This window comes from Ixodes scapularis, unplaced genomic scaffold, assembly GCF_016920785.2.
Source record: "Ixodes scapularis isolate PalLabHiFi unplaced genomic scaffold, ASM1692078v2 PGA_scaffold0__279_contigs__length_252992795, whole genome shotgun sequence".
Lineage (NCBI taxonomy): Eukaryota > Metazoa > Arthropoda > Arachnida > Ixodida > Ixodidae > Ixodes > Ixodes scapularis.
The window spans coordinates 103,019,123-103,036,277 of record NW_024609835.1 but is presented as its reverse complement, the minus strand read 5'-3'; the positions used below and the strand labels follow the sequence as shown (position 1 = coordinate 103,036,277).

The following is a 17,155-nucleotide window of genomic DNA, read 5'->3' as shown; positions in this document are numbered from 1 at the left end:
GGCGCCCACGATCAAAAACAGAAGACAGGGATGTGACAGTGATGGTACCAACACTACGCCACTACGATGTAGTCAAAACGATCAAAACCGATTATCAAGCGGTATCGCAAACGGACACCAAACCGCCGTGGACCACCAAACCGACCGAACGAGATCGGAGCGCACACAATCGCGGCTACGGAGTGGATTGGATATTAACTACCTCCTCACTGGCTTGCATAATAAATGGTTAGTTTTATAGTTCGGAATATTTCCTTACTTAGAATTCCTTTATGCTTAATAACGTAAAACTTATTTTGATAAACCGAAACATATATATGAATGTAATTCCCCATCGTTTAAAAGAGCGAATGCCTATGCCTCTGCTGGCAACAATATCGGCGTTCCCTTTTCATGTCAACGTTACTAGACCGTTGTTCGTAGTGCAGGCGTGCAGGTTTGGAAAAGGGCCCTGCCTTGGAGAAGACATGTCACATATTTTAGTCCGATGGCTGTCGGAGGATAAGTGGGATGTGTACCCTACACGTGTTCTTGTGGACACAGGGCTAGCGCTACGTCTGATGGCGGAGCCCAGCCCCACTAAGGACCTGCGGGGTCGGGGTCCTGTTGTCTTGGTGAGATGGAGCGCGGAAGAGCCGCCTGCAGAGGCGATGTTGATTGAAGCAGATGAGTGAATGCACGGGCAAATGGTTTTCCACTTACTTCCTAATGTCTTCTAATATGTTGTGCACCGCTTAATGCTATTTTATCTGAAAACTGCATTACCTGTCGCCGGTGTTGAATGACACGTCCGCCATTGCTCGGAGAACCCTCGTTTCGAAGTCCGCAGCAATAAAGTTCAGCAGGGGTTGTCCCTCGCCATCAATAACATTTGTCCGAGATTGCGTTGTCATTTCCTGCTTCCAAATCATTCAAGTGACGGGAACCGGACGTTTCGGTACGCGGTCTTTCTGGCACCGCAGATTCGGTGCGTGGCTATTCTGGGCTCCGCTGACTTTGCTTCTACGAAGTCATGTGGTGTTTTTGTATCCTAATCTGGATAGCTTGGTATAAGCCTTGTGTGCACTTTGCCCACTGCTCTCTATGATAACTGCTGGGTCACGCTTTCCCGCTTGTGAAAAAGCTCTATAGACAGTTTGGTCAATGGGAGGCGCGGGCAGAGCCAGGGCGTGTGTCAGACGTAGAAAGTTAGTTTGACATGCTCCCTTGGAAAACCAGAAGCCTAAAGAATCACCTGGCGGTGGTAGCGAGAAACAATTTTAATCAAAGGTATATGTTCCTACATATAGTCTTAATAAGCGAATAAGCGCGTAAGAGTGAGACGTAGTAACTCTTCATGGGTGAAAATAGGGTGCACGTGATGTTTCGATCATGATCATGCGGAAAGATGTAAGAAACGAATGTGCCGCTCAACTCTGTTTTGATCGGACAGTGTGACCGCTCGGATGGCAGATTCCCGGCCCTCGGCGCCTGGCGTACGGATTATGTCGATCGTTCCACTAGCCGCGCTCTCTCATCATAATCTTCGAAGACCGTGATTGAAACACCACGAGCAGCGAAATTCCAGTCGCCAAAAGTTACTCCGATGCACTTACTAAGTTTGTTTTTTGCGACCACCGCCAGGATATTTTTTCAGGCTTCTGGTTGGCCACACCCCAATTTGTTAAGACGCCCTGGAACACGCTCAGCCTCCTTTTGGGGTAATGGCGCCTCCTCATTTGTCTCCTACACTTCCCAACGAATGGCCAAACTCTCTGCATATACGCCTATACCCCGCTTAGTCGCTGCAGCGCGAGTGAAGCCACTCGACCACCATCTTACTCATAAGCATATTGCGATTTTGCTAGCGTTGCAGAAGCTGGCAGCAGCGTGCTGATGACACGTTTTCTACTCGTTCGTCGTCATACCCCGAAAACGTTTTTTAAGACCCTGTGTAAGCGTTGAGACTTGCAGTTGAGATCATGTGGAAATATTTACGAAAGCGCAGTGCCAGAGGACAAAGGCACAACTCGTCGAACGCAAGTTTTGCCGGTCTTACAGCGTCATCAAAGCTTCCTTGGCACGCAGAAGTGCTGCGTCCCTGTGCCTTCGCTCGCTTGGATACCAATCAAGAATCGACGCCGTGTGGATGTGGTTGGCAAGTACAATGTGCTTGAAGCAGTATGTGCCTCTGAAGCAGCGCTTTACTCTGACGACTGGTCTAGAAATGATCGCACTCGCGGTCGAGAAATTATCTTGATCCAGTGTCCAGTGGCGACGGAAAGGGGAGGGGGGCGGTATGGTACGCCTTTTTTTAAATTCGTTAGACGATTTACAGAATACCGCGCACACAGCTCCTAATCACTGATCAGCGGTCTGGCTCATTATTAACAATTACTTGTGACATCAAGTTTGAGCACGGCTCACCTAAATGTGATTACCGATTACCTCGCCTCAAAGATTTTCAATCTCGGCGTCTTGTACTTTTGCCATCGAAAACAATCCTTGCTTCATAGCATTGCTCCATTTGTGCCGCCATGTGATCCATTAAAGTAGATTTGGAACATAGCCATGGTTAACAGTGCATAAGAGCAACCGTACAGATTGTTTTCCCCCCTTTATTGATAACAAATCGCCGGAATAGCTGGACGATCCAGAACTCCGAGGCTGGTATATAATGGAAAGACATTTACACGCGACGCATTTTCAGAACTTTGCCGCGGCGCTGATTCTTGATTGGTATCCAAGCGTGTGAAGGCAGAGTGATGCAGTGCTTCGGCGTGCCAAGGAGGCAAATTTGATCTTGCCGCCAGACCGGCGAAACTTGCTTTCTACGACTGTATCAAAATGATTTGTTGGCCTAGTTCGTTAAACATTACGAAAATTAAAAAGCGCAAAAGACAAGGACAAGAGGGAGACAACACAGGACAAGCGCTTTCCTGTGTTGTTATCCCTCTTGTCCTTGTCTTTTGCGCTTTTTAATTTTCGTAATGCTTTCTACAAGTTCTGCCTTTTTCCTGCGGCACTGCGCTTTCGTTAAATTTTCACATGTTCTCAACGGCAAGTCTCAATGCCTACACAGCGTCTTAAAAACCTTCTTCGGCGAAGCACGATAAACAAGTAGAAAACGTGTCCTCAGCACGCTGCCGCCAGCTTCTGCGACACTACCAAAACAGAAATTCGTCTACGAGCAAGATGGCCGTCCGGTAGCTTCACTTGCGGGAGCGGGAAGCACAATCTAGCAATTCTCAGAGAGATCAGTGCCTCTGCTTCATAAGGGTATGCAGGTTTTGAACTTATTCTTGGTTAGCATTGATAGATTGCAGTCGAGGTGGTAAGAAATCGAAAATGGGGAACAATAAGAAAACGGACGAAGTTATCTTTCGTTTCACATTTGAACTATCTTTTTTCTTTTGTTTAGTCATGATATATGTTTTACCTTTTGTTTTGTGATGTGTTTGATTCTTTTAAATTTTGACTCTCAGTCCTTTCTATGCATGGCGTGCATGTACATGAATCAGTTGGCCAGACACAATGGGGGAATGGGGTCATGAGAGTGTAGTCTTCAGTGTGTTAATCTTGCCATCAGGAAGGAGGGCCTGGGGGGACACAATGGCGGGGGGGGGGGGGGTGCGGGGGGTGCATGAGAGCATAGCTTCCACTGCCGTTAACGAGACAGATTTCACCACCATACAGGAGGGCGAATTAACGTCACGTGCAAGCCATGTATAGTCGTAAAAGCCTACATCCGTGATGTGATTGGTGCGCCAATTGCGCCAAGCTGCGCCAAACTGCGCCAAACTGTGCCAAGGGCCTAACCCTGCTACAGTCTGCTACATTTTGCCAAAATATGGGTAATCTGCGCCAAGCCTGCGCCAAAGGACCAATTTCTGTCGCCTTTCCAAACCGAAACTAAACTAAGAACGTAACTGAGCATGCGTGAGCTAGTTGGCGCAAGCGGCCGCCCGACACAAAGTATCCTGCATCCATCCGGTCTTGCATGGTTTTTGCCGTCGTCTCGCGTTTCGAGCCTCGTCGTCTCAGGAATCTCGTCTCACGTCTTCTTTAAACTTTTTCAAGTTTAAAGTTTCGGACGCTCCGACGCTAGTCTGCAGGGTGCCAGACATGCCGTCATGCTGTGAAACAAAACCACGTTTTTGCGTGACGAGAGTTGCTTTCTGAGATGAAACGCTGGTCGCGCGACGTCGGCTGTTACCGTCCCCACGTCGCCGCAGATGTGGCGCTTTCTAAACTTGTTCATCGACATTCCTGTCCTTGTTCAAATTATACTCTACTACAAAAATCACTCTTTAAAGGGATATTACAACAAAATTTCGGTGCTTATCTCTTGGTCTATTCGTGTTCAATGGATCACTATCATATCAGACACATCAATCTCTTGTTGAAAAAGGCACGAAAAGGAATTTAAAAAAAAAAATTAAACGATTAGCAAAGAGCACCTGGTGGTTGTCGCTAACGCCTCGTTTGTAATACCCGTCTATGACGTTTGACAGGTAGTGACGATAACTGTCTCGCCTCCGGCCACCAAGAAAAAAAAGGGGAAGGAGGAGCTCCCCTCTCCCTGAGAATATTCTTTGTGTCTCCCAGAAGTCGCTATTGTCGTTCTAGAAGAATATAGAAGATTAACCCGTCACTCAAATTTCGTACAAAAAGCAGCTGCTTCGGTGGCTGGATCAGTTAGCACATCTTCTCGACATCAGCCTCGCCGAAGTTTTGCTTCTTCCGAGACGAACTACGTCACAATCGCGGTGAATGTCACGTGCTCTCCGCTGGCTGCTCTCCGAGCGTTTGCCAGAGTGGGCCGTTTATAACCAAAAATACAGCGATCAGGCTCAAAATGCAAAGGTGCAATTATCATTTACGGATATTGGGGATCATATTCAACCTATTTCTGAACACGACATGTGTTCTTCAAATTTCGTTGAAGTGTCCCTTTATTTCAAAGACTGCTTGTCGAAATAATGATTACCTAGGTTTCTCTCGGTGGGCTTCCTTTCGAGAGGGAACCCGGTACGTGAAAAATCTGCCGTGAAAGAAAGTTGGTGAAGGGAAGTCAGCTAGAGCCAAGAAGGCAATGTCTGCATGCTGAACCCGCATAGAGCGCTTGTGTTTGTCTCGAGTTCAGTCGTTGCACAAAGCGCTCCAAGAAATTTTTGACCCTGGCTCGCGATATCTTGCATCGATGCGCTCAAGTTCTTTTCTCCTGTGTGTTTCGCGTGTATCTCACCTGCCGGTCTGGCAAGCACGCGCCGCTAGAGTGTTGTTTTATCGTGTGCTGGACAGTTACATTTCGCATACTATTTTGGGAGCTAGTTGGCAATGGAGCGGAGTGGTATTGTTCCGATTTCGATTGAACAGCCGTTGTCTCCGCTTGCGCGACGAACCACGTACCAGTGCAAGCCTGCTGATGTTGCCCTCTCGTGCATGTGGACATGAGTGCACGACAGAGGCACCAGCCGGGACTCTTGCAATTCATTGTTTTACGTTCCTTTACTTTTGACGAAAATCTGGCACGTCGGGAAGCAGTAAAACGGTGGCAAGCGTTCTTTTCGGGATCGCTCGGCAACGCCTACAACACTGTACACTTGTGGGATCTCTCAGCAGTAAATACACAAAAAGTGAGTTCTATCACAGCACAGCACAAAGTGCCCTTCGTTTGTCCAGCAATTAAAGAAAAACCTTTTTTTTATTGAGAATTTCTGCTTTAAAAGCCACTTTTGCTGCTCCGAAACACTGTTTTGTCTGCTCCAAAGGCTACTTTTACTGCTCAAAAACACTGTTTTGGCTGCATCAAAAGGTGCTCCAAAATGGCTTAGGCCAGTCACATCACTGCTACAAGTAAAACTGGAACAAGTAGAGATACAGTCTTGGTAAAAAGAAATAGAAACAAGGGAGCCGCAACCGAATACTACTTAAGGTTCTACCTTTACAGTCTATTTTAATATGAGGGTGAACAAGCTACAATTTTTAATTGCCGTTACTTGAGCGTCGGTCGTGCCAACGGGAATGAAGGCGAGAGTGTGCACATGCGCAGAGAAAACAAACTCGCTGTGGGGGCCCCTATTTGTGTTGTCGTGACTTGAACAGACTTGTGATAGGTATCAAAGAAGCTAGCTTGTCCACCCTTATATTGAAGGCCATTGTTAGTTTGAAGCGACAAGTCTGTTGTTTGTTGGAAGCGACATCTGCAGCTGTAGGAGCGGCAAATTTTATTGTTAAATTTTGCCAGGTCACTCGATTGACTTCATCCTAATTCCATCTAGAATGGAGCATCATTATGTATTAATCCGCTGGTACTGCGGCTTGCATGGTGCGAATCAAAATAGCACTATCTTCAGTTATGCAGTCTGATCTTAATACCGCGACCACGTACTAGCATAGAGCACATTGTATTCCAAATGACAATAGTATTTTGTGCCGCCTTTACCACACAATCGTTGGAAACATGGTTGTTTTTGCTTATGAGGAACAAAAATTATGAAGTTTCACCATCCATCAAAGAGGCGAATGTGGCATCGCCCAGATTAAACCAAAGGCGGGGTTCATAACATGGCACGAAGCACCCATTGTCTGGCCGAAGCTGCTAGAAATGCTGCTAGAAGGTCCTGGAGGCTCCAGACAGCAGGCGCTCTGCACATTCCTATTTCTTTTAGCCATGACTAAAGTCGTCGATCACATGAGCCCTAGCAGCAGAATGACAACTGGAGCAGTAAAAATCCCGCATGCAGCGCGTCAAGCGTGGTTGTGCCTTGGGAGCTGGGCTATTGGAACCGACCCGTTTTGCCACTGGTGTGGAAGCAGAGCTTTTATCCGCACTCCCAACTTTTTAAAGTGTTAATCTACAGGATGACCGATTCAATTTCTGCCTTCTGGTGTTGGTACGAAGTGCAAATTCATTATTTATCAAACTGCCCAGTATTGAACCAACAGCCCACTGGGATGTCCTAGCCCCTCAAGGATGGGGTTGGCTCCTGTAGAGCATGAGTAGTAGGTATGTGAAACCTCGCTTCGTGGTGGAACCATTTCCCGAAACTTTACTAACTGGAGAGAATGACAAAAAGAAGACAGTCGTAGCCATGCAGGGAACTCCTTTGCAGTAAGCATAAAATTGTGCTAAAAACAGGAAACTGTTCGCATTTTGGGTCACTGACAAGTCTTTGCGTATACCTACCTAGACGACTGAAGTTTCGTGAGGACCTACTTTTTGCCAATTTCATGACTTGTGCAATATCACAACAAAAAGGAGACGGGAATATGTCGCCCTTTACATACCAATACATTGCATGTCATTCCCATTTCCGGAATTTTGTTCTCAATAAATATTCCTGGTTACGGCAGTTCGCCAGATTCACAAAAAATTGAGCCCACGAAAACAATGTCGTTTACAATAATCATTTTACATGCCAAATTGGTGCAATATTTAATACAGTCATCCTTTTTACCTCGTAGGACAGCACAGTTCTCTTGAAAAGAAGAGAACCCGCCTTGCTGATCAGGCCGACACTCCATAGTCCCAGCAGACGCCTGTGAGTTCCATTTTATTAGGGCAATGCCCTGCTTTCTTATGCTGCGCGACTAAATAAGAAGTTGCGACAGGGTGGTTTTAGAAAATATCTGATTTCCCTGTAAGCATTTTGCGATCACCTTAGTAAACCTTTACCGTCATTTTCACCTGAGTAATTCTTCATTAGTGCAGATTTTCGTGTCAATATTGCGCCTGAGCACGTCTCCGACTGGTGTGTTTTCCAAATTCCTATTTGTCATCTCCTGTTTACCTCTTAATGACATTATCACTGGCGCATTAGTAGCCAGCCGCAATCCTGGCGGTGTTGCAGGAGCAGACGTGGGGCTGGCAGGCGCTTGTTCTACTGTAGCTATCTCTGCAGTCAGTGGATCCTTTAGCAGTCACAAGTTGAGATACTGCAGCAGCAGCAATCCTAGCGTCTGCTCGCTTTCTCACCAGCATCTCTACAACCAACCGCCACGGCCGAAATGTCCAACTAAATGTCCAGCAGTTTTTCGTGACATAATTTGTTGCAACTTCAGGACCACTTGATGCGCAGGTAATGCAGGACAGTAAAAACACCAGTCAGAAAAGGTGCTTAGGCACCATGGCAGATAGTTTTAGAATAAAGTATGCAAACACAAATAAATAGCGTCGCCACCACTGAGCAGATGGAGGTGCTCCAAGCAGACAACACTGCCCTCAAGAAGGGAAACGCAACCCTCCAGGAGGAAAATGCTGCCCTCCGGATAGAAAACGAGAGACTTCAGCATGCTGTCCGAGAGCTAGAAGCAGTTATTGGTATTTACAGTACAAACCACTGTTAGAGGAACATGCAAACACGTAGCCAGCGTTTGGCCAGCACGGCCGTGCAGCGCCGGCTGCCAGACCCCACTGCTGCTCAGCGCAGACGCAGTGAGTGCCAGGGGTGCTGCGTGCGGCCTGTTGCCTGCTACTGGAGCTTGTTTTGCCTGCACCAGGCTGCCCCTCGCCTCAGCAAACATCATGGCGTGGAGTGCCAGCCATGCTGTCGTGTGTTTCGTCCAAAAGTGGGCCGCTTAGTACAGTGCTGTCCACTGATGAGGGGAAGGGGAACACTGACACAAGGCATTACATTCCATTATGCTTGCTGGGTTGAGGAAAGCTTGGCACAGGTACAGTAAGCTCCAGTAGCAGACAACGGGCCACACGCAGTACCTTTGGCGCTCACTACGCCTGTGCTAACCCAGCTGAGCAAACGTAGGGAGCGCTGTAGCATACGATGACCGATACGCACTATCTCTGCACCAAACAACCAGTTCCTTAATATAGCGCTGCTCCTAGGTGCTCCTTCCCGGATACAGCGGTGTCGGCGTCGGCATCACTACTGCCCCCAAACAGGGCCCCCATCGTACCCTCCTCCTCCTCCTCTCGTGCACACCCCCCAAAAAAGTGGTTTATATTTGTAAACATATATATTTCTCTCTCAAATCCTTTGCCATGGTATATTGCAAAATCGAAATACCCCAAGGGCTGCGCTCTAATTTCGCATTACATAGAAGCAAAAGTGTCTTTCATTTTTATTTTCTCTTATCTGATTATAGCCACTCAAAGTTCTCAGGGCACTAAAATCCTCAAGTCCGCTTCAGATCCTTCTCTTGGCACTGGATTCAGTGAATGAAATACGGTGGCCTAGTGCAAGCGGCGAGCGATGGGAGCCTTCTGAACGTCACTAGAGCTTCGTGCGAAATCGTTGAGCTTACAAGTGCTTGGTGCACGAGCCGTAGAATTTGTGTCATGAGCCTTTGACGAGCCTTCAATGCAACGGAGCTGTTTTGTGTGGCTATCTCGTAGAGCCTGGCAGAGCCTGGTCACACTCGGTGCTCAGCCAACCGCTCATACGGCTCACATTGCACTGAGGGTGCGCACCAAAAATTAGTTTCCACAACGCCTGCACAAACACAAATTAGTTCATACTGCAGGTTAACCTAGTCAGTAAAACATGATTCACATACCAGTCACTAAAAACAAAATCAAGCATACAAAAAGTATTTTTTTCGTATGCTTGAATTTTTAGAGCTCAGCTCTTAGGGGCCCGTTTCCGGGTTGAGGGGCGTCGGCGTCGCCGTCAGCGTAACCGCGAGGTCACGTGACCCCTCCAAAGGAGGACAGGAGTAGGAAAACGGTGGAGGAGGAGGGGGAGGAGGGGGACAAGGAGACGAGGGGAGGAGGTCGAAGGATGAGGGTAGGAGGAGAAGGTAAAGGAGGAGGAGGTGGAGGAGGGGAAGAGGACGAGGGAGGAGGAATAACAAGCAGGATCACGAGAGGAGGGGGAGGAAGGAGAAATATACCCTCCCCTCAGTACTCTTCCCTTCTCCTCCTCAAGAGCTGCGCTCTAACTCGGCGTTACAGGGAGTTGTAAACGGCCTTTCTGTTTTAGTGATTGACTACCTCTGCGTGAATCATGCCACAAATTGTCTGGCTCAGCTCAGAGTGCGAGCTTCGCAACTGAACATGAAGGTCTTCTGATGACATTAGATTTGTCCTTCATCTGAGTTGTGTGCGTTGTCCACAGGCATTCGGAGGAACGGTGGCCGAGGGGGCTAATGCATCTCAGCTTGGAGCATGTGGAGCGAAAGCTCGCGATGCAGAACCCATGGATCCTGGGTTCGATCCCCACTCGTGCCTGTTTAGATCTTGATGAGCCCCATACCGGAACGCGCTCGTGTAATGAGTACTGCATGATGCATGTTAAAGACCCCAGGCTAGCAGTCATACAGCACTGGCCAAATTGCTCATCTACAGTGTTCAACAATGTCGCCAAACCCGGGCAGACTAAACTCGCGCTGTATAAAAACATTGACCAATTACTTAGTTACACGGGCATTCCACACCGCTTTGGATGTGCTCTTTGTGCACATCAAAGTTCATTTTGAGTGGTGGCATGACCTAGATCTCACTCGTTCACTTTCCTTGGCTGTAGGACAACCAAGCCAGGGCCAAGGCCTGGCTTGACCTTCGTTTCTAGGACTAGCGTCAGGAGCATGGCGAAACCAGGAAGGGGGAGGATGTGAAAATTCCCCTTTCACGAACTATAGGGTATGGGGTACTCACAGTAAAATAATCCTAAAAAGGATCAACACGTCTGTGACCTTCTGGCCAGCCCTAAATCACTGGCTGTCCATGGCTCTTATGCTTTTTTTCATCTTTTTTTGTTCTTTGCTTCTTTGTTGATGTATTGGGTTAGCTGTACAGAGAGTTGAAATTTCAACCCCAGGGAACGCTTTGGAATGTAGTCCTCTATGAAAATTCAATCGCATGGTCTCATGTAATTGCAGTGTTGCTACTGTTTCCTTAAAATAAGATGCAGTGGGGATAATAATTGCACCTTAACAAATGAGGATAACATACACTTTTACAAGTTGTGCTTTGAGTACCTTATTCTTCTCAGATCTTTATTAGGTCTTGAGAGCTTCACAATCCCAGGAATAAAGGATACCACACATTGTATACGGGTTAGCTCTTTCTGCGTTACCCCCGATGTGCTGAAATGCTGTTAGTTACCCCCCTTACACCCGCTACCGTCCCTATTAATGACGACAAGCAAATATTTTCTGGCTCTTCATCACGGGCTCGCTGCACATCCTTTATATTGCTTGGTGATTGACGTTTCTTTTTGGTTTTTTTTTTTGTGCTGATGACATTTTTATTTGCCGGAAGGGGACACATTTTCGTACACCTGCACAGTCTTGCAAAGTATCCTCAACGTGATGCGGATAGACATGCGAAGTCTGCTGCACATGAAGCCATCATAAGAGTGACATGGAAGTGAAAAAAATGTGTTTCTTGCAAACAAATTACCGACGTAACGAAATCCTCCCCCAAGGCCCATAAAATGGTGCACTATGTTTAGGATTTATGAACTAAATAATGTCCTATTCCAGTCATGTCTGATATCATTTTAGATGCCACGGGGAGGGTGAAGCGGCTTCATTGCATGCTACCAGCGCAGGAAGCCGACCAGGTGCGGCAAGTTGATCAGGCAGTTGTAGCAGCTGTAGTACCAGCGGCCATGGCAAGCTTTGGTCTCTCGTAACTTTGTAGTATGAGTGTTAATTACTGCAATGCCTCGTTATTCATGCCAGGACATCCTGTTTGTCCCCTCTTCGTACTTGCCTTGTTGACGTAAAAAGCTCAACCGAACAAAAATTCCCCTGCAACTGGAGCCGGTGCAATTGCGCTTATATGTGGCTTACGCACAACACACTTCTGTCCGCCATGGTACTGTCGAAAGCCTGCCGTTTATGCAGCGGAAGCTACGCTCGTCTCCTGGCCAATGCCCCTTTCCTGTTTCTAGAACTAATACAGTAAAGGCTACAACAGAAAGTGTCCCAAGTTACAACCTATTGGTGAGGAGGTGGAACTATAGGGGGTACTACGTCCGACAAAACAAACGGTGGCTGTGTAGCAAACATCTCGGCTCCGCGTTATGCTGCGTCGTTCTCGCGATAGCTTCAAATTGCTTTCACTATTGCGCATTTTATTCGCCAATTTCACAGGTAACGTGTGGGGTTGCGAAAAAGCTTATATAACTAGCTTGTTCACAAAAAGAAAACCATGTTTTGAGTGCATGAATAAATATCCGGAAAAACTTTACGCTTCATGACACTGAATAAAGTCGCAGAGTCCAGCGTGACTTTTGCAGCAGGTTACAAAATAGAGAATTTGCCACAGATACAAGCCATGTTTCCACAATACGGTCCGAAATGGCTGGCTTTTGTAACTAAACATGGTTAATTCAGAATTCTTTTAAGAAGCTTCCAGAGCAATCGTGTGATCGATTCAAGAAGTCGTGAAAACTAGAAAACTAGAAGACTTAATATAAGCATATTTTCTTCTATCTAGTATCAATGAAAGACTCTAATAATTTATTTTCTTAAAGATTGTTCTCACTCTTATATATCTTATTTTTTAATACCATAAAGGGCAGAAATAAAGTGCATTATTTGTTATTTTTTTCACATGGTATCAAATAAAATGTGTGACCATTTGTTTATCATCTCTGGAAATTTTCTTTCATAGCTCGATTACAGCTACCAATTATAGCGAGCAGTAATTGTTCAAATCTAGAAGGAGTTGTTTGCTAATTAAGCAACAAAAATAGAAGGGTGACCTTGCCTCATCAAGCAGAGTTCACCATTATTTCCATCTGAGATTGTGTGAGTCTAAAGAAGAAGTAAAACAAATTGTAACACACAGGACGATGCAAGTCGGTATTTAGGGATGGAAGCTCTCACAATATTTATTTTGGTGAAAACAAATACAAAAAAAAAAAAACTTACTGTAGAACCCTAAATGTTCGCGAGCCCTCAATTTTCGCTAATTTCGCGAATTGAAGAATTCGCGAAATTTAGGGGCGCGCGAAAATTTCCGTCCTTAAGATTTTCAATGCAGGCGTCTGGAATTCGCGAAATTTAGTGGTCGCGATTATATCATTTGTGACCGATTCGCGAAAAATAGGGGCCGCGAAAATAAAGGGTTTTACAGTATTTTTACCTTTTTTTCTTACATGCGTTTGCACTGGCATAAATACGTCAAGACCCCCCAATGCCCTTCCGCCCATTTCCAAATATTAAAATCTAACTGAAAGCCATGTTTTTTGTTTTTTAAAAACTTATTCCAGGTAGAGTGTTGCTTCAACCTTCCGCGATCTATCACCAGCACTAGCGTCACATTCACACGGGGCTTCAGCTTTCTGCAGAGTATAGTTAATTTATGCGGGTCAATAATTGGGTTTAATTTTCTTTCTTAAACCTTGTAAGATGCCTGTCTTTTTAGAGTCGGTTGATCTGCTGACCTTACCCTTTAAAAAAAATGATATAGTAGAACACGCGCGAGACAATGTCCGAAATTAAACAGACGAATGAAGCGTCGACATTTGTTGAGACTATTAAAGCATGTGAGATGGCATTCAGAACTTTTAGGGGTCATGTGCGTGAAATATTTGCGCACCTCTGTCACCCTAGGCTGACGTGTTACTTTAATAATTTCCCTTTCGCTCTTCTTCACTAGACCGACATCGGATGGGGTGTAGTGGTGGAGTCGTCGACTCTCCAAGTGCTCCGCAAGGCTGCCAAGTCTTCGGGCAACAACTTTGCTCGAAGTCTTTTAAAGGTACTTTTCCTAAATCACTCGTGGAAGGAGAAGTCCCTCCATGGGCGTAAAAGTAATGCGCACAGGGACACTGAGGCAAAATAAGCCCGGGACCCGACCATCGCCAACGCCCTACTAGGTATGCTCTGTTTGCATCTTGTCGTGATTTTTTTTTGTTGTGACAATTTTCTGCTAACTTGCTGTACCGTATTTACTCGAAAATAGGTCGAGCATGAATAAAAGACAAACCCCTACATATTTAATTCGCCAAGAATGACAAGAAAAAAATCATAAATAGGTCGACCCATACTTTTAAGAGAAGAGCAGAGAAAATATCGAACATAGCACACGACGAAAATAATCCCTGGAAAAGAGGAACAAGAGGGACAAAGGACAAACACACGATTATTAGCCGCATGCCCGGCTAAATCTCCATACTCTGTGTCATAAACTCCACAATAATCGGAACATTCAGAAAATTACCCTTCGTTCGATAATTCGCTGGTATGTTTGGGTGGTGGTTCGTAATAAGTAAAAAGCGCGTCCCGCTGGTTCTGCCATGCTGTAATCAGCTTCTTATTGTTGTCAAACCCCCTTTAAACAGTATCACTCGAGGCTCGATGTCTACAGTCTAACTCATCCGATCCAGCATCGTCGTAACTCAACAGCAAATGCAAAACGTCGCCGAGAAATAGCGTCAGCTGCCGCAAAAGGAGGCAAAACAAAGGAATGAAACGGTGCGGCAGCAGGTAGTGGTGTGTGTGACCTCTCTTCCTATCGGAGAGGTGGCACTGCTCTGCATCGCGTTGACGCTCCCAAGGCACCTAGTCGAGCCGCTCCGGACCACAATTAAAATTCTACCCATATTTTTGGACAGCATGCCCCGGAAAAAAAAAGTATACCTATGTTCGAATAAATATGGTATGTAAATCTCGAAGGTTACTTCATGTCTTTTAATATTCTGCAGCACAGCATGACTTCAGCTATGAGGGAACAGCCTCATAATGCCTGCTAGTGGTCTCTACTAGTGCTATCTACTTATGACAGTGCAATTAGGGATCGAACTTTAATAATATGTGAAATTTCTGAGCTCATTGAACTAATTCTGACATTTCCGCACGGCCAGTGAATGCTCAGGGCACACCGGTATGATGCGGCAAAGCTTCAGCCCCTGGCACTGGGGGACGCTACTACAAATGCGTGTCATTAGTAGAGGAGCTGCATCTCTATACGGCAAGGAAGTCGTCTGCTTCTCGTGGAGAGGGTAGAGGTGTCAAGAGTGACATCACGACGCCGCACTCTGATATAAGGATGCTAACATGTGGAAACATCGCTCTGTGGTCTGCTTGTCGGATCAGTGGCTGCCCTGTCTTGGCTGTCAGAGAGCCACCTATTCTGTATGAACTAGGACTCGCCCTCCATCAAACAGGAGAAGAAATAGCTTGAAGGTTAAGTTAGACTCGGGTAAGTTTTCACTCCTTCGTTTATGACTGCATATTACTTCGGAAATCCCCTCACGTCAAATGAGTTGCTCAAAGAGAAGCAGTAAATGACTGGGGACTGGAGATGTGGCGGCTGGAAACAATACGACCATTCGATCGGTGCCACTTTTGTGTGCAGATCAAGGCTCCTACTACTCAGTCGCTGCTTGTACATACGTTTGCACTGCATGTACACATTGAGTACACTAACTGTTTTTACGAGTGTCTCTTAGGCGGAGAGAGAAACGTGATTGAACAAGCTGCGACCGAGTGTAGGCCTCCCTTCGACCTGCAACACGAGCTGCAATGATCACACTGCCATGTTGTTTCCAGCCACCAGGCGTCCAGTTCTCCATCATTTGCTGCTTCTCTTTGCACAACTCATTTAATGTGATGGGATTCACGAAGTTAATATGCAGATGAAAACATAGGAGGAACAACTTACCCACCGAGGTAGAGAGCTGCCGTGGCCTGCCCCACTTTGGGTGTTGTTGACACATCTGTGCCGAGGACCCGTCTTGAAACCCCCTGCGAGGACGTGTAAAGGGCAATCCCCTTTGGTTGGACCAAAGTAACCTTGGAGCTATTTCCTCTCCCATTTTACTAAGGACGAGTCCTAGTTTATACAGAATAGGTGGATCTTAGGCAGCCAAGGCAGGGCAGCTACTACTACGGCCAGCAGACAACAGAGCTATGTTTCCCCAGGTTAGCATCCTCATATCAGCGCGGCGGCGTGTCATCACTGTTGACACCTCCTGTACCTTCACCGCGAGAAGCACACAATTTGCTCGCCGTATACTCTATCGTAGCGCTTCTCTCCTTGGACTGCACCCTATTTCCTCTTTGTTCTTTCAGTTCTGTATGTATCATTCGCTCTAGCAGTCTGCCTTTTTGTTCTTAAAGGGGCAGCAGACAAACCTTGTGCATTGATGCAGTTATCTCCGCAAGTATAAACTCATCTGGGGTCCGATTTTGCTCATTGGTGTCGACTGCAGTTAAATGGTTGGACGATATTTAACTGAGGCCTTCTCAACAATAGTCAGATGGTAAGAATTTGGCCTGCTTGTTCCAAGCGCTCATTTGTCCATCGGTCACCGCCAGTTTGTTTGGCTGCAAAGTGGATTGAAACCTGCTGACGAAGCTGATATTATGTCTTAAGTAATACCTATTCCTTTCTTTTTCAGAGTACACCTGCACGAAATTTGATGTGCAATTGACAGCACTAACAAACAGCCTCTCCTGAATGCTGGCGCGTGGCGTGTGAAAGTGTTAAATAAACTCATTTGGAGCATAACATTTACTGTTTATTGCCTTAGCGACCCCAATGCTGCGTAAAGCAATATGGTTTTAGCTAGCACAGCTGGCTATTAAACTGTCGAAATCCTAATTAATTTGCAACACACAATAGTTTGTTCCAGGTTATCAAAATATATGTCAGAAAGAAATCTAAATATTGAAGAATTTTTTGAAAATCTTTAAAATAATTCAAAAGAAGGTTATATTGCGAATTCAACAAAAATTATGTTCGAAAAGAATTCAACAGAAATTTTGTTAAAATATTTTAACAGAAGTTCTGTCAAAAAGAATTAAACAGAAGTTCTGTCAAAAAGAATTCAACAGAAGTTCCGTCAAATAGAATTCAACAGAAATTTTGTTGAAATTATTCAACGAAAAATCAGTCAAAAGGAATTCAACAAAATTTATGTAAGAAGAAATTTAAAAAAAAACTAAGTGGCCAATTTTAACTAGGAATTCAGTAAGATGTCAAAATAAACTCTGGGAAAATTAAAAAAAAAAAGGTTAAAAAGAAATTCAATACGATTCCAATACGATTTTAAAAAAACTGAACTACATATATGTAGTTAAGTTGGGGTGCATCGCAAAGGCTATATAAACCTTCACTCATCTCCGCAGTTGTGTTTTAGAAATGCATAATTTTATAGGTATGATGTTAAAAATATTTAAAACAATATTGTCAGCCTCCTCAGGAAACAAATAATTGATTAACAGATTAGAATGTTTAAATTGGTAAACAACC

At 45.4% G+C, this 17,155-nt stretch overlaps 1 pseudogene; it reads left to right on the top strand.

Moving 5' to 3' along the window:
• The first annotated feature begins 467 nt into the window (after window positions 1-467).
• LOC115310420 lies at window positions 468-16,381 on the top strand (annotated as a pseudogene).
• The last annotated feature ends 774 nt before the right edge of the window (window positions 16,382-17,155 follow it).